The sequence below is a fragment of the Acomys minous genome (assembly GCF_964271855.1).
Source record: "Acomys minous genome assembly, chromosome: 3".
Classification (NCBI taxonomy): Eukaryota; Metazoa; Chordata; class Mammalia; order Rodentia; family Muridae; genus Acomys; species Acomys minous.
In genome coordinates, this window is record NC_140485.1 from 57830452 (window position 1) to 57857431 (window position 26980).

The following is a 26980-nucleotide window of genomic DNA, read 5'->3' on the forward strand; positions in this document are numbered from 1 at the left end:
TTCAACCTCTTTAACTGCACTCAGGGTTCCAGGGTCCCATCTTCCTGCCCCACTCAGTCTGGCATCTATCCAACCACAGCCTCACTCAAGGATCAGACATGAGGGAGATCTGAGTGGTCACCAGTGACTCCATGATGACTGGTACAGTTGTCTCTTGCAAGTGTTGTGATCAGGAAGCTGAGGACACTTCAGGGACTTGAGGAAGAACAAGGCCCTGGGGCAGAGATGGTAGGACAAACAAGGAGCAGAGAGAATATCAAGTGGGGGTGTGGAGGTCCCCACCGGGCCATGAAGAATTGCGGGAGGCCTGGGCCCTTGATGTCATCTTGCGCTCTTGGAATGACTTCAGTCAGGCCACGGGATAGCCGGGCAAGTCTCAGGTTTGAAGAATGTCACTCAAGAAACTCAGGAGCGGAACAATTACGGACAGCAGGAGGGCAATGCTGTATGAGTTCACCCCTACATTTTAGGACCTTGAAAGGAGATGACCCAGGCGAGGCAAAGGCACAAGATTCCAAAGAGACCTTTGCATAAAACTACAGGCACAGAGTGTGTGGATGTGTGTACACACACACACACACACACACACACACACACACACACACACACACACACGACTAGGACCAAGAAGAGATGAGGAGAGAAAACCACCCTGGAACAGGGCCCACAAGCCCTGCACTCTGTCCCTTGGGGTTTGAGGATGATGTAAATACATACCAGTCCCCACCCAGGCAAGACTGAAAGGAGAAGAATTGGCAGGCTCAAAGACCTATAGACAGTGACAGGGACTCTGAGTACCACAGCAAGGATTTCTGGGAGCCCAGATGAGAGACCAATGCCATGACTCTGCAGAGGCGTGAGTGGGACAGCTAGCTGCAGAAGGCAAGCCAGTCCTTGGTATCACCTCCCAAGGCTTCCGGGGAACTAGGTCGGTATTCCAGTGCATTGGGAGAAAAATCTGTGTTCTTGGACTCCTGCCCTGTAAGGTCAGACTTGCAGCAATGCTGGGTTTGAGGTCAGCTCTCTGTCCAAGGGTGTCGTCACTGCGTCTGGTTGTGATCCCTACTACCCATGGCATGGGACATTTAGACCCTCCATATTCTCATATTCTCATCCCTTCCTCGGGAGAAGAAAAGGCAGAGCCTTGGAACATCAAGGAGTGCCAAGCTACTTCCTGGATTTTTTTCCAGAAACCCTATGGTGAGATGCCCCAGGGCCTACTACATAGCCAGATATCTGCCTGTTCAGCAGAACAGTAAAGATGACGGCTCCATAAGCATAAAAAGCTCAGCCCACCAGGCTTGGCTGGGGTCTCTCCTTGCACATGGAAGAGCCAGACCATAGGTTAGACATCGGGCATTCCAATCCACTCTGAGCTGGTCAGGGATGGCTGTGACCCTGAGGGGCTTTTCCCCTCTGAGAGCACAGAATGGGTCCAGCTTGGCTTGGCTGCTGGCCCTGGGCACTGTGGGTACCAGGTAGATGAGACAGGAAAGGGAGGTGCCTTCCACGTCTCTTGTCGCTAGACTCCAGATGTGCCTTTTACCAGGTGGGGTCCCTGTTCCCAGTATGTACCTGTCCTGGGAATGTGCCCTGTCAGGAGACGATCAGCTGCCCAGGAAGGAGGTGCATGTTCAGAGACATGACAGCCCCATCTTAACCATCAAGGCTTGGACTGAAGTGCTGAGTGAAGACCAAGTATGTTCACACTGCATCTCGCCTGGGCAACTTTTGGTCTAGTTCCAGTGCTCATGGTGGGTGTGACTCAGTGTCTGAGGTGGGCATGGTCTAGTTCCCATAGCAGGTGTGGCTTAGTGTATGAGGTGGGTGTGGCCTAGTGCCCATGGTGGGTGTGGCTCAGTGTCCGATGTGGGCATGGTTTGTGCCCATGGAGGGTGTGACTCAGTGTCTGAGGTGGGTGTGGTCTAGTGCCCATGGTGGGTGTGACTCAGTGTCTGAGGTGGGCGTGGTCTAGTGCCTGTGGCAGGTATGGCCCAGTGTCTGAGGTGGGTGTGGTCTAGTGCCCAGGGTGGGTGTGGCCCAGTGTCTGAGGTGGGTGTGGTCTAGTGCCCAGGGTGGGTGTGGCTCAGTGTCTGAGGTGGGTGTGGTCTAGTGCCCATGGCAGGTGTGGCCCAGTGTCTGAGGTGGGTGTGGCCTAGTGCCCATGGTGGGTATGGCTCAGTGTCTGATGTGGGTGTGGCCTAGTGCCCATGGTGGGTGTGGCTCAGTGTCTGAGGTGGGTGAGGCCCAGTGCTCATGGTGGTGGGTGCGGCCCAGGTCTCACCCTGGTGAGATATTTGACAGGGCATTGAAAACTATTCCAGGCTCTGCTCTTGGCTGAGAATGGAGGCAGAGCCGACCAAAGCTAAACTTGGCTTCCTACCAGATCCTCTGTTTTAAGGTAGAGATTTCCCCAGTCTCCCGCCTGGAGCAGGACTGAGCTCAACTCACTGGGTAAAAGTCACCCAAAACCTCACCAAGGACAGCACTCTATCAGCATGCCCCTGGGGGTTTCAGGTTGAGGCAGGTCATACTGAAAGCTGCCCACCCCGCGACCAGCATAAAGGATTCAGGTATGCAAGACCCCGGGAAAGACTGGCTCTCCTTCCTTGTCTTTCCCTGCTACAGCCTTCAGTTCCCTGTCACCACAAGGGACAAACTTACATGTGAAGAGAGATGCCAGCTCTGTCCATATCAGGGTCCTTAAGCTAAACATCCCAGTCCCTGACACTCTGGGTAGGAGTTGGGGTTCACTCCTGGTAGGCACACTGTTCGGAGCCCACCAGACAGGAAATGTGAGTGCCCAGTGGCCCCAGCCTCATGCAGGGCCCTGCCTAAGAAGAGCTGTGTGCATAAGAGTCCGAGCAGAGGCACAAGTGCCCACACTGCCGTCGACTTCCTGTGCCTCAGCTAACTGCAGACGCACTTGTTGGTTGTCTGGCTTCCCACCACGTGGGTGGCCCTGACTTCCGTGAGTACACTCACATGGCCTCTGGGCCACAGAGCCATGACAGGGCCCCTATTCAGTGGGATCTTGCAGGGTCCTGTCAGCAGCTCCTGCGCCACCATGTGTCCTGGAGCATGGCCATCAGTTGAGCTTCCCCCATGACGAGATGCACATTCCGTCCTCATAGTCCCCTCAGGTCATCAGCACAAAATGGATGCTACCTTCCCGGGGCCCAGGGTGGCACCCTTAGCGTGGAGTGTACTTACGGGGAAATCAGAGGTTTCTTGTACCCCAACACCACCTGCATAGGCCCCAGCACTCGTTTTCAAGCAAAGCTCTGGTGTGAAAAGAACATTTATTTTCACAGTCACCTGGCAAATGACCTGGGCTGGGTCAGTCACAGCTTGGGGAGGTGCTGGCTTTCTCCACATCTCGCCTGTGGTAGGGACAAGAGGAGCCCGGATTCCAAGCCAGGGCCACTCAGGGACCCAAGTGGTGCATGTGACCTGCCATCTTTGGAGCTGAGCATTGAGGAGGCCTCCCTGAAGCCTTTGAAGAGTCCTTGCTGTAGCTGGGTCCTCTGGCTGGGCTGGACGGCGTGATCAATGCGCAGCTACAGCTGGTTGAAGGGGACCAAATCCATCCAACAGCTGATTTGGTTCCATTTTACCAGCTTCAGCAAAGCATTTGGACTTCTCATCCGGTGGCAGGAGTGACTCCAGGAAGAAGGTGACTCTGTCAGGCAGGTGTCCCGTCCCAGGCCCTCCCCGCTCCAAGAACCCATACAAACTCAAGGGCTTTGGAGCTCTGCAGAGACCAGGTTTGAGGGGCCACATGTCCATTCAGACCCCTCTGTGCCACAGGATGGTGCCCCTTCCCTCACTGGAAAGGAGGAATGCAGTTGTTGGTCTTCATGCCCGTGGTTGGGTCCCACAACCTATGTCTCTCACTCGCTATGCACCCACATATACACCAGCACTGTCCAGCATCCTTTCTGGAATATATCCAAGACCACTGAGCCTCTGACCCAGGGACTCCCATAGGGGCTTGAAGACTTCACAGTTTACACCCTTGGCCCTGCCTGCACCGCCCAGACGCACCCTCGCTATATCAAGGCAGGGCTGTTTCTCTCAGACAGCCCTGGCCCTGTGACTCGGCATCCAGACCTGGCTTGCAGTGACCTTGGGGGGGGGGGGGGACAAGGGTAGATCAGACACCACACACGGCTTTGGGCTGGCAGAAACTGGAATATTCCAGCGCAGACTGGTTTATGTGGCATAAGAGGTGACAGGTCAGAAGAGGCCCAGTGTCCATGTGTTCATTCTCTAGCGCTGTCAGCCTTGCACTTCACAGTTCTTACTCAGTGACTCAGAAGGTCACATCCCCTTTAAGAAAGCTAGTGTCCAATGACATCCATTCACCAGGAACAAGGACGTGAGGTGAGAGTGTCCTCCAGGATGTCTTCTCTCTCTCTCTCTCTCTCTCTCTCTCTCTCTCTCTCTCTCTCTCTCTCTCTCTCTCTCTCTCTCTGTGTGTGTGTGTGTGTGTGTGTGTGTGTGTGTGTGTGTCTCCTCAGGAATACCACTCATCCAAGAAGTGTTGGGCAACCCCACAACCTCAGCCTCCCCAGGTCCCCTCTAGCCTGTGTGCACAGTGGCCTTCTCCAAGCATCTCTGATGCACAACTTCTTCCAGAAAGATCCACCCAGGGATGTCTTGATGTCCCCTGGAGTCACGGGGGTAGGCTCTGCCTTTCAGCCCACACAGATACAGAGGACCTGCCAGCCACTAGCCTCTGGCTCAGCACGTGCCTCCCCTCTCCTCGCTCCTGTGCAGGACAGACACCAGGCTCCTAGCCTGGCCCTCCAAGCCCCTAGTGAAAATGTCTCAGTCCTCGCTGCTGGCCACATTCATCTCTTTATCTATGGTGTCAGTAGAGCTAATGGAGAGGAAGATTTGACAAGAGATAGAACTAGCCTTGAATCTGGCCCTGAACCCTTAGCTACCATGTCGAAGACTGAGGAAGAGAACCTCAGGTACCCTGGCCTTGCTGCGTTGAGTCCAAATCCCACTCCAGTGCAACCCCACATAGCGAGCCCTTCAGCACAATTTCATTCTGCCAAGGATCAAGGTCACAGCAAAATAGAGCTGGCATTCCCCTGTGAAGGCCCTTATTTCTGTCCAGATGTCGCCAAACTGGAGGAATCTCCCCCAAATGGACTGATCTGTCTGAATTCCTTGTGGTATTTCTTTTCTTTTCTTTTCTTTCTGAACAACAAAGAAGCTCACACCACACAGCTCCAAACCCTCAAGGACCCATGACTTCTCCACAAGATCCACCTTCTCCTAGGCCTGGGCATTTACTTCACCCCAAAATGGCTGTCCTGCCATCTTCCACGCTGTCACTTTTGTTCAGCTACCCTGTCCTGTCAGGCACATGACACGAGAGGCTGACTTCATCGTAGTAGAGAGCATCACTACCACAGCACACCCCCTGCCCAAGCGAGAAGGCAAGCCAGCCAGAGGGGACATGGCAGTCTTGAAGGGCCACCTAGAGCCTTGGTGCCATACCTGGCAGCAAGATTCCCAGCCGTGACTGCTGAGTGCAGCATTTGCTAGGACAACAAGGTTGGTCTGGAACCCACAGGCGTGACTTCTTTGGGAATCCTTTCTTTGCTAGGTTTCCAAAGCGAATGGACCAAGACTGTAGTTGTCACACTATTTTTGCTGCTGCTGTTGTTGTTGTTTGCTTATTTACTTGGACTTTTGTTTTTGTTGCTTTGTTTTTTGTTTTTGTTTTTGTTTTTGTTTTTGTTTTTGTTTTTGCATTTTGTGACCCAAACAGTTAAAAAGATTTTTTTAAAAAAACATCTGCCGATGGAGTCATCTGAAAGGGAGAAGTACACTCAGCGTTTTCAAGCAGCGACAGATACTAGGCACTGGCATTCACTGCTGAAAACACCAGAAGCCCTGGTTAAAAATCAATGGAAAATTAGATGCCATGAAAATGTGGTACACACTCAATTAGTTCTAATTGGAGCAAATAGCAACAAAGACAACATTTGCAGGCTCACACTCGGCGCTGGCAGCTCCTGGCACAGGCTAGGCCTCACTCCCAGCCCATGAGGTTCCATGAACTCATTACACTAAGCAAAACTGCCACCTCGCCAGGAAGCCCTCTTGCATCTGCTAGGAGTTCAAGACCCCTGATGTGTCCTGCTGGCGGGTGGCACAGCAGCCCAGAGAATCAGAAACCTCAGCAGGACTCCTGTTGTCACTCCCAGCTGTCTGTCCCCAAACCTGACCTGTGAGACTAAAAATGATCTGAGACCCTAGGGCAAACCACTCCAAACTAGAGAGAACTAAGGCTGTCTGAACCTCTCTGGGCCTCAGTTTCCCAACATGAAGCAGGGGTGCAGCAAGCACCTGGGTTTAATGGACTTGTGTCTGAAGGCCAGCCATATTTGGCCTGTATTCCATTCCTGTCATGACTCCACAGGTGACCACTGGCTACATGGCCAACAAGGACAATGGGAGAGAGGGTATTCCTTCATATAGCAACCTTAGCCTCACCTCAGGATATCAGGAACAGCAGTTAAAACTGCAGAACCACCTCCAGGGACATGTGACACTTGCTCTAACACAGCAGGCAGGATGAGTCCTTCGTGAGATCACAACACGTCTGCTTAGGGACAACCAGCTCCTAGTCACATGTGTAACTAGCCACTGCCTGGAGGCCACAGGCTGGGTTGTAGCCTGTGGCCAGAGTTCTCACAGGAACCAAGGAGCCTGGCTGGGGAGCCTGCATCCTCCCACACCAGCACCTCCAGTTGGACTTGCAGGAAGTAGCATCCTAGCCAATGGCAGGTTCCAGACGCTTCCATTCCCACCTCAAGAGAACGCCACCAATTCCTGCTTGGCGCTTTCTGTGTTTTTCTTCTGTGGAGCCCGTAAAACTTAAGCACCACTAACCTAGTATTTCTCTATGTAACGATAATGCCCACTAGCAAACCGATTCACCACAAAATTAATATTTAACTTTATATCATGGCTCATCATTAAAATAGATAGCAAGGAATTACAGACAGCACAGTGGGTGTGAGTGGCCCTGGCCAGGGCTGCTGCTCAGGAACTTTCTGGAAGTTCTGTTTGAGGATACCAAGTCCCATGGGGCAATGTCCAGAAAAAGCCATAATTGAAAAGCAAGAGGAACTATACCCCACAAACAGCATTGTTTCTTTGCATCAGCAGTGCTGACTCAGCCAAACACCACCAAACCCCATTCAACCCAATTCCATAACTTTTCTGTCTGTTCAAAAAAAAAAAAACATATTTTTTTTTCCTCAACACTGATAAAAGTTTAATACAGAGTTGCCTGGGTTTTTAATAAACTTGTCAACAAAGGAGCTTGGCAAATTGATGAGGCCCTTCCTAGATATAAATTTCACCTGAAATAGACCAGCAGAACAGGGGGCAGGCAGTAGAGGCAGGGGCGGGAGGGGGCACACAACTGTTTTGCTGTTCTTTGCAAAACCAAAAGACAGATTGTGTGTGTGTGTGTGTGTGTGTGTGTGTGTGTGTGTGTGTGTATGTGTGTGTGTGTTCCTTATTATCTCAAAGATAGGACTGTAGTAGTAATCACTGATGCTATTTAAAGGAAAAGCTGTAGATAAGAACTTAATCATGGAACCTGGAGGTTAAGGAGAATTTCTGTCCTGGAGGACTGATGTGTTCCAAGATGAGAAAAAAAAAATGTGGCTTGTCAACAGAGAGGTCTGCAGTAGATAGGGCAGGTGGGCCACATCTATGTCCTGTACCCCATCTTCCTGCCCAGACAGACCCTGCAGCTGCCAGAGCTCAGAGCCTGGAACTCAGACACACTGTTAGACAAGCAGCTGGGGCCTTCCATGGGACGCCATGGGAAGGCCCAGGTAGTGCACAACGCTGGATACTGTCCTCTCATCTCTCATGTTCTTACTCTCCCTATGGCTTGGAGAGGATGCAGAGGCACGGAAGGACAGGGTACCGTCCAGACAAACATTCCACCCCTCACATAGGGATGTCTTGTGATGTGAGTCACACCATTAGAGATTCACTTGCTGAGACAAAAGTGAGCAACGCCAAGTTCTAGAAGGGGAGCCTCAGGGTGCGATCTGGGGAGACCTCAAGGCAGGGTACACAGAACACCCTAACAACAACGTAGGCCTGCTACAGGACTGAGTCCAAGGCGGTAGGACCAGGACGTCCCCTGAACCAGCTCCAAGAACTGGGACTCTTCCTCTCATTCCCCTCCTTCAGTGAGCGAAGCCTGCTCTGTGCCCTTGAGAGGGGAGAAAAAGCCGGTAGGTCCCACCTGGACTCAACAGCCTAGAAAGGGGCACACAAGAAAGGGAAACACATAAAACAGAGCTCGGAGCCACACCCAGGCCACAGCTGCTGTGACTGGGGGCTTTTAGGGGTGGCAGGGCTCAAGGGGACACTCCTGGGCCTCTGCAGGCCCAAGTCACCCAAGTGCAGCCCTCTCCAACAGGACAGCTGAGCGTGCAGGCTATTTATACCAGCCATGACATGGACAAGACTGGGGAGACACACACAGCCCTGTGGCCATATCTGGGCATGAGTAAGGGCACACGGGGCTGCCAGGAGGACAGGGTCCAGGTGGCACATCTGTCCTGGATGTCCTTCAGCCTCACAATGTCCCCATGGAACCCCCATGACAGGCTCCAGGACAGCTGCCCTCTCCCCCTCTTGCAGTTAAAAATATTCTGGTTCACTGTCCCACTTACTCTGAGTCTATGCACACATGCACCTGCCCACATGTCTGCCCAGCACCAGTGAGGAGTCACTGTTCTTAGCCCGGCTCCTGGCTTGGCCTCAGGGAAAGGGATCCTTGACTTTCAACCACTTTGTGGAGGACCCTCTTCCCTAAGGAACAGCCCACAACCTCTACTCCCAGCACATCAGCATTAGGGATTCTTCACTGTCCTCTCTCCAGGTGGACAGAGCAGGCCTGGGAAGCCTGTGTGCCACTGCCTTTGTCCCTTCCCATCACCCACAGATGTAACCTGTAGGGCTGTCCCACCTAGAAGACAGCAGACCCACCCTCACAGCCCCAGGAGGCCTCTCGAAACCCGGAGACACCGGCCAACTGCACATCTATTACAGCAGCCACGTCACAGAAAGCCCACCCTGCCCGCAGATCTGAGGATCTGCTGTAGGTGGCCTCTCATCTCTGCCCTTGAGACACGCCACCTTGCATGCGCCTGCAGCTGCAGCTGCACTGCAGCAACCAGCAGCAGCTCTGCAGCAGCCTGCACCATTCCAGCTGCTGTAGCTGCCGCCCCTCCCAGCCATCCCAGGGTCACAGCCAGCCTTGAACTGGGAGTGCTGAGAATACCTCCCTCACTCGACACCCAGCAACCTCCTTAGAGAACCTTCCAAACCCAAACTCTACTTGGCCAGGTCCTGAGCCCAGGAAGGGACAGCCAGCACAACATCTGAGAACTGCCTGTGAGGCCCCTTTGCTCCCTTCCCTGCCTAAAACCCATGCCTGCCCCTTTCACAGTGTGATTCACCCAGGACACTGGAGCTGCGGTCGCTGGCCAGGTGAGGACAGTAAATAAGACCGGGGTTCTCTATAAAGCCAGGTGTCCTCACCCTACAGCCTACCTCTACCAGTCCACACCACACTCAAGCTAGCACCCCCATAACGCCCATCCTAAGGAGGGTGCCCTGGCCATGGACATTAAGCAAGGAGCAGCACTGCACTGCCGAGAGTGAGAGAGAGTGAGACCTTCCTTCAGCAATCAGAAGTGCATGGGTGCTGAGTCAGCACAAAGCCTTGCAGAAGCCTGGCTACCCTTTCTGCTAAGGTGGCAGCGATTAACGCAATTGTATACACCTCCCCTCACTCCTCCTCGCCAGCGTCTTCATCATCATGCCCTGGTGCCCTGATCCTAAAGATTACTCAGGTCCTTTCCTTTTTTTTTTTTTTTTTTTAAGCTATAGCGTTTTGGTGTCGGGGGCAGGGGAGTGTGAGATGCAGATCTAAGAATGTGCACTCCGTTTGACTTGGACTATGGCAGCTAAAATACAATCCTGCAGTCATCTATCCATGCTTAACAGTGGTTTATTCTTCAATGTTACTCTCCACGTGAGGTCAACAGTTCTGAACGTGGTTGCCGAGGAACCCTGCTAGGGCTTTACCAGCCCAGCACACACACTGAAGTGCTTGAGCCATAAAACGCTTTATCGCACTTGAGGTATGGCATTATTTATTTATCTGGAGTCAATATCAGACACACACACCCCCTTTAGAGAGGTTGGCACAATTTACTTGGTCACCTGGCTACCAAAAAAAAAAAAGATACTTGGTGACACATGTGCACACACACACACACACACACACACACACACACACACACACACACACACACAAGTGTGCGCGCGCACACACGCACACACACATGCACACTCTCTGACTTAGACACTCATCAGCTCATTGGGTCCCTGAACCTAGGAAAACCACAATGCTCGAACCTACTGCTTTCTCAGCAAAGTGCAGGGCCCCCATGACCTCTGTTCCTGGCACAAGTGTCTCCAGCACATTCTGGGAGTTGAAGAGTTCCAAGTGGTGCGTCCCTGTTCCAGTCTACTCAGAAAAGGAAGGCCAGGCCTCTTAACAGCTGCACACTCTTTTGAGTTGCCAACCTGCTAGGTAAGTCCCAGATGGTGAGGTATCCTCTTTGCTCCACATGGCCTTGTCTGGGATCCCTTATCCCTTTGGCTACATGTCTGGAATGGTACCCAAACCAGGAACATCTATCTGTGTGGGAAACCCTGTCTCAACCTAGCCTGCCTCACCTCTCCTTCCCATGCAAAAATTCAAAGACACTGTACAAGACCGTCTTGGCCCAACCACATTGCACGATGGTGTGGAGTTCCACCCCAGGCAGTCCGTCCTGTGAAAACGCATTCACCAGACATCACAACCACACACCTTCACGAGTGTCACCAGAGAATCAGCCCTCACACACACACTGAGGATGGGGGGCAGACATGCACGGAGGTGTCCAAGGGCGTTCATTTTTAATTCAGCAGGTGGAGAGCACCGAGGTGATTTATAACCGAGGAGGCTGAGGCTCGCTCCCTGCAAACTCTCTCGTTTTACTGCTCAGGCCAGCCTAATTCCAAAACACTAAGGCTTTTATTTAAACACCACATCCTGCAATAAAGCTTTAATGTATGACAGACGTATCTAGCGGAAGACAGTGGTGTGCCGTGGCCTCTGGCAGCTTCAGTAGCCACACACCGGCTGTTTACCTCCCTGTGGCCGGGGCTGAAATCAAGGAGGGCACAGATGACCTTCCGGGGTTATGGAGCACTGACCACTCTGGGACCGATGACCAAAAGGGAGGTAACGCCAAGGGCAAAGCCGCCTTCTCTTTGCCACACCCTCTGCACACAAGGATCCAGAGACCAGGAGAGAATGCGGCCTCCAGAAGGAAGACTCCTTGGCTGTGGAGACCTCTAGCCCCCTTATAGTCACCACAAGACCACTCAGGATGGGAGCCACTTGTGAGCTCAGCCCTGTCTCTGGTATTTGGTCTCAGGATGCTCAGCTTTGCCTCAGTTGCCTGGATCACCTGCCTGCCCAAGCCCCAACACGTAGACCTGACAGAGGGGGGTCTGCCACTCCCCCCAATCACAGTCCTTCCAAAGGTTATGCTGCAGGACGTAAGGAGACATCTGCCACTCGCAGCTGACCAAGACAACTGACAACAGCATCTACACTCTCACATGCTTATGAGAAAGAGCCCCCCAGGCCCCATGGAGGAGACCCCTTATGTGGGGATGCTGACTCTAGCCAGATCGAGCCTCTAATCTGAGACCCAGAGATCAAGCTAGGTAGACGCTGGTCTCAGGCAGCGGCTTTCGGCTGTGCCCAGAGCCCTTTGCCCCATATCTACCTGAGGAGGGCAAAGGCCTTGGAAAGCTCTTCCTGTCCTGGGACCCAAAGGTTGTGAACCCAGCCCTTTTTCCTGGCCAGACCAACTGTCAGCAAAACAGTTAGGACAGGGATCCTAGGTCGTACGTGGGCTGTTCCTTCCCGCGGCTAGCCTTCCCAACAGAAAGGCTTCAGGTTGAATTTGGAGAGAAAGTGGAATGGAATGAGGCTGAGGCTCTCCTGGGGGGAAGCTGGTGGCAGAACAGGCCTGTAGAGTTGGCAAAAATGAAATAGCCTCGGTGCCCAGTGCTGGCTACTGGGCCCAGGGTCCCAGGATGGGCTGCTGTACCCGGTCCCCAGGGCCAACTCCTCCACACAGGCTGGGACAGATTCTGACCCTTGACTCCCTTTATCCTAATCATCACGGGTGGCCAGTTCACTCAAGAGTAGAGTTGAGACTATCAGCGGGTATGTGCAAGTCAGCACAGCGGGGGGTCAGCACAGGGCTCCCCACCTTCCCTCCCCCACTGTGCCCTGTGAGCCAGAGACCAGACAAGAGACTCATCCCTCAAAAGCTTTGGCCATGTGGCCACCAAAGTCTCTCCCCTCTTTTCACATCCCGCCCCTCCCCTCCGCCCTCCACCCACCCACCCTCCCACCCCACCCCCGCCCCGGCAAAGCACTGCCTATTAGAACTTGCTGTCTCTCCTAGTGGTCTGAGCAGTCCCTGCCCCACTCCCCGCACCTTTTGTGCTGGAGAGCTCTCCTTCAGGGCACAGCAACAGCCACTTAACTCCATTCCCAAGCCAAGCTCCCATACCGCCCCCCAGCCCCGCTGGCTCCACTGGCCCCCCGACTCGGGACCCCAGGCCTGCCAGAGGGCCGCCTCCCTCTGCCGCAGTCAGCACACTGAATATTTAATGTCTGACGAGCACTTCCACCTGCTGACACAGGCAAAGTGGCAGAACAATGCCGGCAGGGACACGGACAGTCCCCTTACAGGCGGCCTCCCAAGGCCCTGCCTGGCCAGCCCCCACCCTGAGCAGCCACCCCCGGGGCTTGGGCTACCCTTCAGTCAGGCGAGTGAGTTCCTAGCCTGAAATACATACTTCTTTACATTCCATAGCTTAGCAGGTCCATATGGGCATATAAAGAAGTATGTGTCCCAAGCAGGTAGTTCAGCGTGCACAAGAACGTGGCCCCGAGAAGTGGCCTGCCACAAGCTGACCCCATTTGGCATTAAAAAAAAGAAAGAGGAAGAATTCCCATCAAGTTCTAAATGTTCAAGTTGCTCCCCCCCCCCCCCGTCCCCTGTGACAGGTCGGAATCCGCTCCCCACCACCACCACTGACTTCTCCGTTGCCGCCCCTCCCAATTCCAAGCCCTCTCTGCCTGTGTCTCAGCCTCTCACACGGGTGCACACTTGGTAAAGAAGGCTGGGAGCAGACAGGGCACGCTGGGAAGTCTCAAGAATCTTCTTCTCCCCAAGCGTTGCTCATTCCCCCCCCCCTCAATGGAGCAACGGACGTCCTAGCCCATTCTACTCAGTGGTGAGAAGTTGTGTCCCAGAAGCCTGAGGAACAGCGCTCGACCTCTGGCAACATCTTGCCTCTCCTTCCTGCCCACCTTGTCACCACCAAGGACAGAGAGGATGGGCTAAGGAGACAGAGTACAGGAGCAGCTCCACCCACGGGCCATCAGGGACCCAAGCACCCCAGACCAAGGACCAGGCGCATCATTTTCCTGGGAACTGAACAGCCCAGCTCCCTGAGGACAGCAGTTCCTGGAGTCTCCAGAAATGAATCAGGGGGCTTACCTGGACAGGTGATAGCTTCCCTGGCAGGGTTCTGAGGAATTCCATTTCCAAAAAACGAGAGTTCCCAAGAGGAGAGAGCTTGGTGAAGGAGAAAGATGGTGATCTTGAACTCCGTGTCCCCGCAGTGTCTAGGGGCTACTGAAAGGTGATTTACTGGTGGTGGCCAGCTCTTCAGGGATCAGTCCGGCCTAAGAGCTGATGTCCAGCCAGTGAGGAAGTGTTTCTACTCTGGTCACCTTCTTCTTTGGTCCCCTCCACTCTTCTGGACCGTCTATCCTCTTGGTGACCTATGATCACCAACCTAAGCTGCCGCCATCTCTTGCCAGGCAGCATGGTGAGAATGGTGACGGTGAGGAACCATTCCACACGAAAAGTCAGAGGTCACCCTGAAGGGCTTGTCCCGCACCTGGTCCACTCAACTCCCATCAGTCCCTGATCAATAGTAGTTTATAGCTAAACAAAGGGTTTTCCTCCTGGACCGGAAGATCCCTGCTGTACCAACTCCTGAGAAAGGTAAAGGCAAATGTGGACAGTGCAAAGGAAATGCTTGGGAAACTTAGTTGCATTTTGTTTCTCCTCAAGTTTTGAGAGCTCTCTGGAAGTAAAAGCTCCCTTCCGCCCTACCAACTTCTACACCCAGAGTGAGGTAGAAGAAAATCTGAAAAGGAGAAAGAAGGGCAAGACTTTGAGGTCAAGTCCTCAGTGGTGGAAAGGGAGACCATTCTTGGACTGAAAGAGAGAGAATTGAGGAGGAGAAAGGGAGGGGAAGGAGAAGAAAGAGGAAGAGGGAAAGGAAGAAAAGGGGGAGGAGGAAGAGACTCACATACTAGGGGGGCTCGCCATCACCCAAGGTGAGCCTGCAGGTCAGGTGCTGGACCCCTGGAACAGGTGTCCCTGCAGGTGTCTACCTACAGAGAGCTGAAGATGCCCGCAGCAGGAGGAGCTGGACTGGTGCAGACACAGGGGTCTGGCTGGGCTTGGTCCTGGTGTGGGGCTGCGGGGCAGTCCCAGCGCCTGGGAGAACATCCAGTTCTTCCTTGTCAGCAGGACTACGACGTCTGTCTCCTGCATGACCTGACCAGCCCTGTCCCTGTGAGGAAACACCCCAGAGAGAGTCCAGACTCTCCGATTGCTGGGAGGGCCCTATCTCTGCAGAGCCTGCAGCATGCAGAGGTCCCCTGCTTGTAGCAGCTGCAGTCAGACAAAATGGAGAGAGGCACCCTCATGCAGCAGGCGTGAGCTACCTGGCAAGGGGCAGAAACTATGCCCGTTTCCCATGTGGCTGCTTGCTAATTTTTCATTTGCACACAGCCAAGGATAAAAAGAGTAGCCAGTACAGCAGCCTCAGCTTCCAGCTTCTGATGTGACTGAGCCACTGACCCTGGCTCCCACTCAGGCTCCCGGACAACTCTAAGAGCAACCCTCTGCCCCACCTCCCAGGTGACCATATGATGGTGTCTATATATCAAACAGAAAAAGTTGGGGGAGACCAGAGGAGCAGATGTCAACTCAGTCTGAGCCCACATCTTCAGGGGCTACCCATTCAGAAACAAATGAGAGTCACTTCTCAGAAAGTTTCCCACCTTGACCGAAAAGCAGACCCCCTATGGCAAGCAGAGCTTGTGTCTGGGGCGGGGCCTTGTCCAAAGTCCCTCCAGCTGGGAACACTAGCTCAGCCCTAGCCCCAGCCCCAGCTCCAGCCCCTGGATGCCTGACACAGCACCCTTCTGATCCTGGTAGGGCTGGAAAAGCTTCAGAAATCCGGAGTCCCAGCCCATGGCAGCCTTGTCAGCGCTCCACAGAAATCCCCCACCCCTAAGGCACTCATAGTCGTGGCAGCAAGTTCCAAGGTAAGTTTAGCTACAATTTCTGCTATTGCACTTAACTGGTTAATATATTTTCTCAGCTCCCGTGCCAATCCCCCAGAACAGCGGGCGCCATCCACCCTGCCCTCCACCAAGCTTCCAGGGGCGCTGCTTTCTTGCAAAAAGCCGTATGTCAAAGTTCCTGCATCCCGGTTGGACGCGCCCTCCCAATCCTCCCAGCCCTGCCGGCTGCTGGCTCTGCAGTTTTCCAAATGTGGATGATGCTGGGAGCCAAGAGAAAACTCCAGGCACCCCTCGGAGCCACGCGGCACCAGCACCCACAGCACCCACCTCACCGGAGGGCACACCCCCACCACTGCCGATAAGTTTTCAGGGGCTTTCCTAGCTGGTGGGTAGCTGAAGCAGCCAGCCGAGAGGGACTCACCAGGGAGCCCTGGGCGCCCCTCAGGCTGGGCTGGTGACCGCGGCAGCAGTGGTGGCGGGCGCAGGGTCGCGGCTCCCGGGGAGATGCTGCAGCAGCGGCAGCGGTAGCCACCTCCTCCCGGAGCCAATCGCAAATGCAGGGGTGGGGGCGGGCCGGAGCTCCCGTTGCGTCCGCACTTGGTGGGGGGGGGAGAGAAAGAAGACACCAAGGCACCCCGACTCCGCACCCCTGCCCTTCCCCCAGCCCTCCTGCAGCAGCGCAGACTTAGCAGCAGGGAAATCTTGAGAGAGAAGGAGGAAGAGGGAGAGGGGAGGGGAGGAGAGAGAGAGAGAGAGAGAGAGAGAGAGAGAGAGAGAGAGAGAGAGAGAGAGAGAGAGAGAGAGCTGATGCAGAGTTAAGGAGGCAGAGCCCAGCTGCACACCTTGCCCTGCCAAAGCTGCAGGAAGCTCCTGCACCCTCAGCCCTGGCGGTACCAGGTAGAGGTCAGAGCAGAACAAAAGGGAAAAAGAGAAAGGCCCCGCGGGTATGCACGCTCACACTTGCACGCAGCCCCACAGGTCAAGATTCATGCATGCAGGGGGAGGGGAGGGCAGAGCCCGAATGGGATGGCCTGACCCAAGGCTTGTGGGGCAAGGGGCCCTTGGATCAGGAGCGACCTCACCTTGGCAGTTCTTATATACCCCGCCAAACATCCCAAACACGCGGCCCGGCCAAGTGGCCCCCCTCGGGCTGTGCGCCCTGACCATATTTAGTCAAGCAGGGGAAAAAATAGCCTGTCAGCTGGGCCGAGGCTGGCCAGGCAGCAGGGAACAGGGTGGGAGCCCCGGCACCATTGACAGCGGTCCTGGGCTGCCCCGTCCCCCTCCCAACCCCTCCCTGACCAGCCTGCCACCGGCTGTCCCTGTCCGAATCCCCCTGCTATTTTTAGCTAGGCCCAGTAGAGAGGTGCCTCCTCCCCAGTGGGCACTGGCCTCTCTGTGAGGCCACACCAGTCCATTCCTCAGAGTGCTCTAGGGAGATTGAAGTTACTCCAGGGAGCCTGGGCCCAGAGAGGGAGATGGGTGCCCAGCTGGCCCAGGGCCTCAGTGTCTTCAGGGTGCTGCCTTTTTTGCTAAGAAATAAGGTTGGGTCAAGTGACCACCAGATCCACCAGTTTTCCTGAGGGTCCTAAGCCAGCCACCGATAATGAGAATTTCAGGTCACCTTGGGCAGCAGACAAGGCCAACTCACTTGTCACTCCTACCTCCTCCAGACCCTGACATCAAGAGTGTGTAGCTAGAAGACCCCAAAAATGAGTATGATTGGGAGCGCCTCCATTTTTGCCTCCCATCTGGGTTATATACAAAAGACACAGCTTGGGGACCGTGGCCCCTCTGGACTGGGACTCAGAGACTAGTAGCCTGGGATTGGCTACTGTCCCCTTAGAGCAGTGACACTGAGCAAGTCTCTAGCACCCTGCAACTGTGAAGTACAAAAATGACAGGCAACTGAGATGACCTGGGAACTGCAGGTGAAAGGCTGAAGCAGGCCCCACAGTGGGTCTGAGGGTTCCTGTGGCACTGCACAGAGCAGGCCATGTAAAGGCTTTCTGCTGGTTTAGAACCCATTCACAAAGCCCCCTTCCTCCTGTACTTAGGGAAGTGTCCTCTCTGTGCTGGGCAATCTGTGGGGGCATGTTTATCTTCCCAGGAGTAACAGGCGAGTAGCCTGCCTCCACCCAGGCCACCTCCTAGGTGGTGAGGTAAGGCCACCCCTTCAGCTTCGCTCCCTGGCTCTTGCTCACCCAGAAGGAAAGGACACTGCCCGAGGTCAATCTGCAGAGGCATACCACACAAGAAGAGAAACGAAGACACCACACAGGCTGCCTGTGACCAGGGTCCCAACCAAAGAGGGAGAAGCAGGGAGGAAGATCTCCATTGCGGGCCAAGCTGGGATGGATACAGAACTGTGTGATGTGCCCAGCGTACCCCGGGGCTCGCAGGCCACAGGGCTGCCTCTTTCCCAGGGAAGGTATGGTGAGCAAACTGCCCCAAATGCCCCCTCACCCCCTCCATGATCCAGCCAAAAGAAAGAAAGAAAGAAAGAAACTCCTGCAGAGGGAAGGCCTGGGCCCAGCTTCTATAATCTCAGCATTCAGGAGGTAAAGTTGCCAAGAGTGTGAGGCCAGCCTGGGCTACGGTGAATCCCAAGCCAGCAGGGGCTACATAGCAAGACTCTGCCTCAAAATAAATAAATAGGCAAATAAATGAGAACGTATTTTGCCCATGATGACGCGGATAGCTGGGAAGTCCTCCAAAACAGTCATCCCCAACACACTTACCTCTGAGTCTTCCAATACCTGTTATTTGCTTGGGGAATTAAATGAACAAATGATGGATGAATGAATGACTTACTCAATCAACTGACTGAACCATTGATCACTAGACAGCTAGACCCAAGGGCAGGACATGGTGGGGTCGGGGACTCTGGCTAGAATCCTGTTTATGGAGGTTTAACTTGAGTTTGGAAGGGCCTTGCATCTTATAGGGGGAGCAGTACAAATGCCCACAGTGGCTCAGCTCAGTCCGATGTCACAAACATTTCCCCACAGATGTGTGGGGTTCTTACCGAGACTGGCCTGTATCTGGGGAACCTTTGGTCACCCACAAAGAAGCAAAACCACCCAAGATCCTCTGTGCTCCACCCAGTGAGTTCTCAGGACCAGAAATTCTTTGTTTTGTTTTTGTTTTTCGAGGCAAGGCTTCTGTGTGTAGCCTTTACCTGTCCTGGACTTGCTTTGTAGACCAGGCTGGCCTCAAACTCACAGCAATCCACCTCCCTAGGACCAGAATTTTCATGGATTTTATACCTCAGCAGGGACCAGCCACCAAGCCTGCACAAGCCACCCCTGTCCTCCACCCAGGAGTAGGAGTTGGAGCACCCTTGTCACAGGTTGTCCCCAAGCCCACCGACACTGAGGCTAAGCGAGTGTCCTGTCTTGTCCACATGGCTCTTAAGAGCGGTGGATACTTCTTATTTTTTCCCTAGGAAGCAGGACGAAAGGGATGCTCCTCCTATCCAGGCTCATATCTTGACACCCCCACCCCACCCTCCACCTGACCATTCCACACCAGTGAAGCCGCTGCAGCCAATAGGCAGCTTCTTCCTAAGCCTGGGCAGGTGCTCTCCTAGGCGCATGTCTAAGTGGGGATCTGCAGCAGCATCCACGGGTACCAACAGCACAACCCGGATGTTACCCGCTGATAACCAGGGAGCAAAGCATGGTGTGCCAGCAGAACAGAGTATTATTTTGGTCATAAGAACCGAGGCACTGCTACATGCCACGTCTCTTAAAAATACGACATGGAGCTGACATCGGGGCCCACGCGCTGTGAGTGTGCCAAATGTGGGATTCCTAGGACAGCAAGGTCCAGGGATGGGGGTGGGGTGGGGGGAGGTCACCCACAGGAAGTGGGTCTCCTGCAGGTGATGAGAGGTTCCAGGGGGAAACAGAGGTGACAGCTGCACAGTACTGGGTGCCATAAATACTGTCCAATGATGGTCTCTTCAAAAACGGTTCTTTTTATCTTTGTTCTGTTTTTGAGACAGGGTTCTCATGTAGCCCAGACTGCCAGCAAGCTTACTCTGTGTCTGAGGATGACCTTGAACTTCTGACCCTTCTGTCACCACCACTGGTGTACTAGGATTACAGGTATGAGTGCCACCCGCCGCTTGGTGCCTTTACCTTACATTTATTTCTCCTCAGTTGAAAAATAAACAAGCTTAGCTCAATGCCTAACCCATCCCCTCTCCCCACGGACCCCCATTTCTGGGCTCAGAGCTGCCCAGACCCGGGCATGGGCACTTGGATCTTCAAGGACCTAGGGGTAGCTTTCTAGGGGACATCACCCAGGATGCTGTAAGTGAACCCCATTTTCCTTACTCAGTCCTGTGGAACGTACTGTGCAGTGGACAGAGTGCCCTCTTCTCCTCAAGAACACTCCAGACCCTCAGACCATTTCTCTGTGTGCGGTGGTCAATCTTCCTTGTCAACGTGTGGGATTTAGAGCCGCTGTGGAAACGTACATCTGAGCATGCCTGTGAGAGCATTTCTAAAGAGGTTTGCCTGAAGTAGAAAGGCCCAGACTGAATATATGCAGCACCCGTTCTGTGGGCTTGGGCCCCGTGTGCTGAACAAAAAGGAAAAAGTAAGCTGAGGCGCAACATTCACCCCTCTCGGGTCCTGGCCTCGGATGCAGACGGATCAACCCTATGCTTCTGCATCCACTGCTCCTCACATGATGGGGTACATCCTCAGACACGAGCCAACAGTTACTCCCGTGGGTATGCAGCCACAGGAATGAGGCATGGCTGCGGTGCTTTGCATAGCAGGAGGGGTTAATCTGAGGAATTCGAGATGGTCCTGGATCCTCCTTGTAGGGGAAGGTCAGCTAGAAATATGGGACTACACTGCTGGCTCCCATATCGACAGGAATAGGTACCCCTCTAGCCAGGAGTCAGCTGGCATTAGGGTTCCACTTTTAGCCTATAAGAAAGTAACTGAGCATTCAAGCACTAAATGTATGGCCATGTGTCACAAGCAGTCATAGGACACTAGGCCCTGTGACTTTCCAGGAAACCCTCCCAGTGAGCAGAGTCAGAGGCCCACACGGACCCTGCTCTGAGACTCCCCATGGCCTGCACACATGTGCTTTGGGGCCCTCATCTGCAATACCCAACATGTCCCATGCCGAATTCCAAGAGAGCCAGGCAGGAAGCTATGTTCGAAGAACGTCCCTGGGCATGGGAGAGCACCTGCCAAGGAAAGGGACTGACGTGATGATTTCAGGGTACCCCACCATGTCCTGTGCCTATGCCTATGGACTGATTTTCTGTGCTAACCAGGCCTGGGCCTAGGTTGGGTGAGGGCAGTGGATCCATAGGCAAGCAAAGCCAGTAGGAAGAAAGCCTGGGCTCCATGACACCTCTCTGCTAACGTCCACACTATACCATCTGTAGCTCTGTCCGGGATGGCTAGCTGGTCACCAAAAGCCAGGAATTGAAGCAGCTGTGGTGATGGTGGTGGTGGGGTCACAAACCTTGAGGCATATCAGGGACCTAATGCTGCTAAAGGGCCCCTGAAGATGGGGTCCCTGGTGGTGTTCATTAAGCATGTTTGGCGTGCGTGAAGGACCCCAGGGAGCTTGTACGAGTCTCGTGAGAACTAAGAGTCCCAAACAGAAGATGGAGCCTACAGCACTGTCTGACCTCAACTAACGACTACCTGGCATTTGTGGTAATACACTCATAGCATAAAACGTCTCTGGTGGGAAAGGCTTGTGTGTGCCAGAATGGCCTGTGGAGCAGGATGGAACACACCTGAGCATGAGACCTCTTCACCATGACACAGGAGCCCACAGCCCCACTGCACCCAGGAGGCTGCCACTGCCAGACTTGGTATACCCACAGGCACACACACACACACACACACACACACATGCATGTACACACTTGCATGCATGCACATACAGACACACATGCACACGCATGCATGCTCCCTTAACAGCAGAGGGAAAACCTCCCTGGCAGCTCGTAAAGAAAGGCATATTTCACTGCCACAGTGTCAGCAGAGAGCAATCTGTCTCCTGCGATGGGTGGCCCAATTCAGTATGGTGGCAGCTCAACCATCAGCAGATTCAGGATGCTTCAGCACACCCTGCCCAAGGGATAACAATTTAGCCCCCAGCCAGAACTCAATAGCTCCAGGTCAGAACTCAGAACCCAGGACATATAATATAAGGAACAGCAGGCTGGGTAGACTGCAGGTCCTAAGATCCAGGTTGACCCCCTGAGTCTGCGGCCAGGAGGGGTGCCAAAGCCTCCCACTTTCTCCACGCCCCTCCCCCAGCTAAGTGGTGGGACTCAAAATCAACTTTTCCATAAGCCACTAAATGTCCACTGTGGAGGACATACCAACATCCTGGAAGAAGACCTAACATGACAGGTAGGCCAGGCTTCAAAGCCCCCTGGAGCCACAGCATCTCCTCTTTGGGAGGAGTGGAAACAGGATTGAGATTAGTGTTGGGGATGAAAAGGGAGCACTTCCTGAAGCCCCCATCCTATTATCTGTCATCTTTGGAAACACTCAGATGGTACCCTGATTTCTACTCACCACAGGATGGCCCTACAGACATCGAGGGACACAAGAGCAAGGAGAGCTGGTGAGCTCCTTATCCCATGTGGTCCCTAGACCGCTCTTCTATCTAGATGGACAGATCAGGGACAAAGTTCTGCTGTATCTTAAGAAATCTGCCCCAGATGTTAAGCTTCTCCCTGGGAGAGTCTGTGCTGAGATGCAGAGCAGCCACCCGGCTCCCACTGAGGCCTGAGCTCAACAGGCTGGGGACACAGACTCCCTGCCCAGGGTTACCTCACTTTCCCCTCCATCTAAGCTCCTAAGCCACAGCAGTAGCCTCTGCTTCAGGGAACTTTTCCACCGCAGACTTCACTAGTGTCTCCCAGCTTCCCCAGTTCAGGAGTTACTTTTTCACCACTGCCATCATGCGAGGCCCTGCTGAGCCTCCTGCTGAATTCTCATGGCCTGCGGCGTTTATGATCCAGACACACGCACACTCTGCTTCCCTCCCCCTCCCCCTGGCCCCCCGCCCTAGCCCTGTGCAGGTCACTCTCAGGCAGACCCTGAAGTTGCTATCTTCCCAAAATGTGGCTCTGGTTCTCCCTCCAGGTCTTGACACATGCCTGGATGCATTTGCCAGCTCCCTCCTCAACTCAAGCCAGAAAGGCCTGACATCCTCTCTGGGAAGCTCCCCATGTGCTTGCTACACTGGAGGGACCAGGGATCCACGCTGATGGGGAGGAAGGGAAGGAGATCTCAGCACACCCTCTCTGGGTGAACTACAGTAGGGAATGTGGCAGCGGAGAAATGGAAGGCTGGCTGGAAAACTAACACTTGCTATGGTGGAGACTTCTGGTCCATCCAGAAACCTCCCATCTCAGATAACCCCCTCCATGTGCCTGCCCCTGCATGAGCCCCTGTTGCCCAGCCTGGTCAGGTCTGCAAGTCCTGAGCACTAGAAAAGCCATGAGTAATGAGGGCCACATTCCAAACAGCCGCTTTCTCAGGAGGAACCTCACCTCAGAGGTTGCTGTGCCATACTAGGGTCAAGGCTAGAGTCCTTTCATCTACCTCCAGTACACACAGGGTCACACACACACACACACACACACACACACACACACACACACACGGGCACACACACACACACGGGCACACACACAAGATCACACACACAGAGACACATACACATGGTCTCTCTCTCTCTCTCTCTCTCTCTCTCTCTCACACACACACACACACACACACACACACACACACACACACACACACCTTAGGACAAGGCCCTTGAAGTGACCCTGAAGCTGTGCCCTGAGTCCCTGTGGCTCCACAAGAAACATCTGGGCCTACTCCAGGAAGAGGCCCCTGTGTAGACTTAAGGCCTGGAGCTCATTTCATAGATTAGCCTAGAAGGCAGGCAGCTGGAGGGACCCTCAGCCTCCCGCCATCCTCCAGCCTCCCGCCATCCTCCAGCCTCCCACGGCCCTCTGCATTCTGTCGGGCTTGTGTCTTGTCTCTCCCAGGATGAAGTGAGCACTTCTACATTCGACACTGAATACAGTTCTCCAGATTCCTGAAAGCCTTCCTGGCTTCTGCGACCCTCCCCCATGCTGTTCTGGTGTTTACAAGAGGGTACCAAAATGGAGAGATGGCGGTGGGGCAGGAAGGCAGGGACACAGGGGAACACCATACAGTATTTCCTGCCTCACCATGGACCTGGCCTACCTCCTCGCTCCCATCCCCACCTTCCTCTTGCTCCTGCCTAACAAAGCTTCACCCCTCACCTGGGGAGGAAGACATGTCAGCATCCTCAAGACTCAGAGAGCCAATGGGGTATCAAACCTATGCTATCCACACATGTTTGTTCCCAAATGGACGGGGCCCACCAAGTAGCAAGTGATGTCACCTGTGCACAAAGTCATCATTATGTCCAGAACCTATGTTTGGGACAAAACAAGCCCTACTGAGTCACCTGGTCCCTTCTGGGTAAGCTCAGGGAGTAAAAGTGTAGGGGCCTATTCCCTGACACCCCTCCTTTCCCTGGGCTCCACAAAATGACAGGCCTTGTGTCAGGCAGATTGCAGGCCTTCTGGGCTGTCATTGATGGATCCCTCAGGCTGGGCCTTTGGCCTGGCTGCCAGTGTGTCACCCAGCCCCTGTGAAAGCTTTGTGAAGAACACCCTAGTGCCTCAGCCTTCACCTAGCCTTGGCCTTGGCTCTCCCTCCTCCCAAGGGAAACTCCAGGTTTGAGCTTCTATGCCCATCAGCTCTAGTTTCTCACTGCTGCACTCCAGGGCTCCTCCTGGGGTCTCCTCTCTAGAAAGGGGTGGTCCCTCGAGTCAGGGGCCGCTGCATTCTCCTGGGAATATCCTCCAAGGAGTCTTGATCCAACAGGTTCTCTACCACAATTAGCTGTTCCCTCATCCCTGCCCTATAAATATTCATTTTGGAAATGTTATAAAGATGCTTTTTTTAAAAAAAAAATGCCAAACTCATTTGGATAAGGAGCTGAACTTCTGCCAAATGTAGCTGGCAAACAAGGCTCTGAGGTGCACAGTGCAAAGGCTGCTCCGAGCAGCCTCCCCTAGGCCTTGTGCCACTCTCTGGGCGAGGCAGATAGTTTAACTTGGGATGGGTTTTGGCCTCCTGGGTGGAACATTTATAAATGCTGATGCACACTTAGGATATGAATGGGTACAATCTACAGGAGAGTGAGTCTGGGTTACCTGAGACTCATCCTTGCAGACCTAGGTAGGAGATGACCACCCAGGGATGCCTCATCACTGCCCATCTCCATCCACAGCCCAACCTACAGAAGACTCTACGCTTCAGAGGCCTCACCTCAGCAAGCGCTAGCATCGCTCTAGCTTGCCATACCCACCCACCCCTCCATTTGTATCCCTGGCTACACTGCACTGTGTCCCCAGGGTAATCTGTGAATGCTGCCCTCCTTCCTGGATGTTGGGGGGCCAGTGGGTGTTGGGGTATAATGCTCACTTTTCACTGCTTCTGACTGTCTAAAGAAAGAGGAGGAGGCTCGGGCAGCCTTACACTTGGGACCCTGAGGAGGTTTGGCTCTCAGGCAAAGGTTGGACGGCACACTCTGGAGTTTCTGAGCGGGTTCAGCTCCAAGGCTCAGGGTCTGGCCATACTCCTGGGTCCCCAAGGACACTTCCTTCCTCTACGTCTACCTTCCGTTGAGAATCTCTCCGCTGGAGAATGAGCCATCCGCTCAAAAAAGAAAAAAAAAAAAAAAAGAAGTCCTGGTGATTGACTCTGCCATCTCACAAAGCTCCAGAGGAAGTCGAATTTGGGTTCTCAAAGCCTTGGAGGTATTCCTTACAGATCATTGAACTGGGAGTCCTTGGTATCTTTTTGTGGAGAAAGCAGGGCTGTGGTGGTGATCGTCCCTTCATCCGGGGACTCTCCGTCAGGAAGCCTTTGTGTTGGTAGCCTGAGCTGGAAAAGCCACATCCACAGGATCAGAGCAGGGGCTCAGCCTTGAGAGGGAACTGGGCCAGCAAAGCAGGGGAGAGCCCACAGGCAGGGTTCTCGGGGACCTTCATCCATCTCAAGCCAGGACACTGCGGAAACTTGGCTTTCCATTCACCAGAAGTTAAGGGACTCTTTCCCAGCTTCCTCTGAAAACCCCAAACTCCCGCTTCTGGGGGCGCCTTGCTTGTAATCACTCATACAACTGCTTCCTACAGGCATCAGGAAAGATATGAGGAAGAGGCGGTCCAGGCCTGAGTGGAGGTGGCGGCCATGCTGTGTTCTCTGCCTGGAAGCCTTCACAACCCTGCCCATCGCTGTAGAGACAGGACTGTCTACTCCACAGCTTCAAGAAGCTGAATTCCATGGCAACCTCAGGAGTTTGGGGAAGGACAGGCTGGAGAGGCGGCCCTGACTTGAGGCCTTGCCACTGTCTGCCTTCCATCCACACAGACTGCGAAGTGTGACCCAAGGAGAGAATCCCTGGGCCCTTCAGGGTGAAGTTCCTTGAAACTCAGATTGTCTTTTTGTGCGGGTGGTAGATGTACCTGTTCTGGATCTTGTCCCAGAGACAGCAGAACTGAAAGTTGTGGCCCTGGACTGTCTGCTGTCCCTTGCTCTTTACCCAGTCCCTCCTCCTGGCCCAACTAGGAAATCCAGAAGATTCCAGATGCCCTCATTGGAGCCATAGAATCCTCAGACCCACATCCCTCCTCATACCTTCCTCCTCAGAATAACAATCCAATATTCACTGATCTGACTGCACCAATCTTGGAGAAGGGTACAACGACCACACTTGGATAAAGGCTTCACTAGTGTGGTATTCTCAGAAACTTTGGGACAGGGGAACCAGCATGGTGGTGGATAGTGGGGACGGAGTCTCAATGGCAGGACATCTGACTTGTGTCATCCGGGACTCCCTGCAGCCCCGCTCCTGGCAAGGCCGCTGCCTGCAAGGTCCTCTTTTGAGGTCCCAGGGTGACCTTCACCGCGGCTGTGATGCTGGCTGTGCTAAGACATTCTGCATTCATGGTTATGAGTGATTTTATTGCCCAGTCAGTAAGAACCTTCTGATTATGTCATTGCAGAGGCAGCTGGATGCCAAAAAAATATGCATTTCCTTCCGTCTGCTGCTGACCCCTCTGCCTTCATGCCAGCTTTCTTCCGCTGCCTCTTCCACACCCTTTGTGACTAATAGGACCTAGAGGCACACCAAGGCTCCCTGAGGATGAGGGTGGAAGAGCAGAAGACCCCCACAGTCATTTCAGGGTCTCCAGTCCCTGTGGGGAGGGCAGGACCTACTTCCTGTAAAGCCAGTCTTGGTCCAGCTTCCCGGGACACTTGTCAGCCTGGCTCCCTGAGCTCCTCGGTCACAGTGGGGGGTGGAGATGGCCTTGGTGCCCAGCCAGGACAC

At 53.9% G+C, this 26980-nt stretch overlaps 2 long non-coding RNA genes across 2 annotated transcripts; one reads left to right on the forward strand and one right to left on the reverse strand.

Annotated features, from left to right (window-relative positions):
* Window positions 1-4416: 4416 nt before the first annotated feature.
* Window positions 4417-13848, reverse strand: LOC311593642. The gene is made up of 2 exons (XR_014777794.1): window positions 13710-13848; window positions 4417-8313 (listed from the first exon to the last, which is right to left on the reverse strand). It is a non-coding gene; the product is annotated as an uncharacterized lncRNA (long non-coding RNA).
* A 986-nt stretch (window positions 13849-14834) lies between these two features.
* Window positions 14835-21194, forward strand: LOC311593641. Its single transcript, XR_014777793.1, has 4 exons — window positions 14835-15923; window positions 17747-17969; window positions 19548-19650; window positions 19886-21194. It is a non-coding gene; the product is annotated as an uncharacterized lncRNA (long non-coding RNA).
* The last annotated feature ends 5786 nt before the right edge of the window (window positions 21195-26980 follow it).